Source organism: Coturnix japonica, chromosome Z (assembly GCF_001577835.2).
Source record: "Coturnix japonica isolate 7356 chromosome Z, Coturnix japonica 2.1, whole genome shotgun sequence".
NCBI lineage: Eukaryota > Metazoa > Chordata > Aves > Galliformes > Phasianidae > Coturnix > Coturnix japonica.
The window spans coordinates 15,627,590-15,629,313 of record NC_029547.1 but is presented as its reverse complement, the minus strand read 5'-3'; the positions used below and the strand labels follow the sequence as shown (position 1 = coordinate 15,629,313).

At 42.9% G+C, this 1,724-nt stretch overlaps 1 pseudogene; it reads right to left on the bottom strand.

Moving 5' to 3' along the window:
- Positions 1 to 383: 383 nt before the first annotated feature.
- On the bottom strand, positions 384 to 800 carry LOC107305947 (annotated as a pseudogene).
- Positions 801 to 1,724: the final 924 nt, after the last annotated feature.

Sequence of the window (1,724 nt, the reverse complement as noted above, 5' to 3'; positions counted from 1 at the left end):
TCCCCTCAGGCAGATCAACACTCCCTCCCAACCTGGTGTCATCTGCAAACTTACTGAGGGTGAACTCAATCCCCTCATCCAGATCAATGACGATGTTAAACAGAAGCGGTCCCAGCAATGAGCCCTTGGGGACACTGCTTGTGACTGGCCACCAACCGGATTCCACTCCACTGACCACAACTCTCTGTGTCCAGCTATCCAGCCAGTGCTTCACTCAGCAGAGCGTGCACCCTTCCAAACCACGGGCAGCCAGCTTCTCCACCAGAATGTTATGGAGAACAGTGTCAAAGTCCTTACTGAAGTCCAGGCAAAGGCCTTACTGAAGTCCAGAAATTTAAAATATCCCACAGCCAGCTCCATCGAAGCCTACAGCTGACCCACCATCAGGTATGGTACTTCAGGATTATGAGTATGATGATCATGAGCAGGAGTTATAACACCAGTGTTATGATTGCCTTCATCTTGCAGCCTTGCCACCACATCTGCCTTCAGAACTGTTTGGCTCTGTTGCTAAATGCTGTTGCATTGCCTGATAAACTCTCTGATTTATCCTGTAGGTCATCCAGCCACTCGCCCCTTTCAAACACCTTTGTGATGTTCTTCTGCATAACATCAATGACTTCATCCACCTGGTTCTAGACATGCCCGACCTTGACATTTCTGGGTCCAAACCTTGGTCTGGAAGGCCCTCTCAAGACAAAGTCTTCATCTGAATCCTCCTCTAAAAGCTTCCTCTGCTCGCTCTTCACCGAGCCCATCACCTCATCATCGTTCAGGTGCCACTTGAACTTGGGTAGCATGATCCCTGCAGGGGGAAAGGGGCTGAGAGGAGCGCCTGGAGGACAGGCTCAGCCCCTCAGTGGGCTGCAGGCCAGACTGGTGGCAAATGGCTGCTGAAACCAGAGCCAGTCTGCTCCACCAACCTGCTCTGCACTCTGTTCCATTGCAATGGAACTAAGGAAATCATTAAGAAGATATTTAAAGATTATGAGCTACACTACTTGAGTTGCCAACAGTCAACTCAACAGCTCTCCGGGGCATAGTCTAGGTTAGCTAGAACACCATTAATTCTGATACAAGTGTACATAATTTACAGGAAAAAAACTATATACAGCTACATAAATATTGGTGTCTTGATTGCTCACATTAAATGTCTGAAGAGCTAATCTTCATTCACCTGCAGATTTCTTCCTCTTGGGTTAGCGAAGGAATGCCTACATAATACTAGTTACACTTGCATAGACAATCAAGAAAATGGGCAAATTTTACTGCTGATATTAATTCCCTGTGTTAAGAAGCTCTCTGATCAAGTTGTCTCAGATATCTCTGCAGAGCACAGATGTATATATATATATCTGTACATATACGTATATGTATTATATATATGTATATGTATATTATGTAATAAATAATGTACTAATATACAACTTTTTCTTTTTCAGTTTTGGGTTTTTTTGTGTGTTTTTTTTTTTTCTTTTGGTGGCTTACATTTATTGGATTGTCCAGATAATAAAACAAAGAAAATTATCTTGTTCTCCAGCTCAAGCCTCTTTTTTAATAACTGGACATTCAAGACTGACATAGAACATTTCCAGTAGACAGCTAATTAAAATGGGCATTATAACTAAATATATGTTTCCTGAACACTATACTAAATCTGCAATCATTTATGAATGCATTACGCTGCCAACCTCTAACAAGCCAGTTTTCTCTGTCAGAAGAGG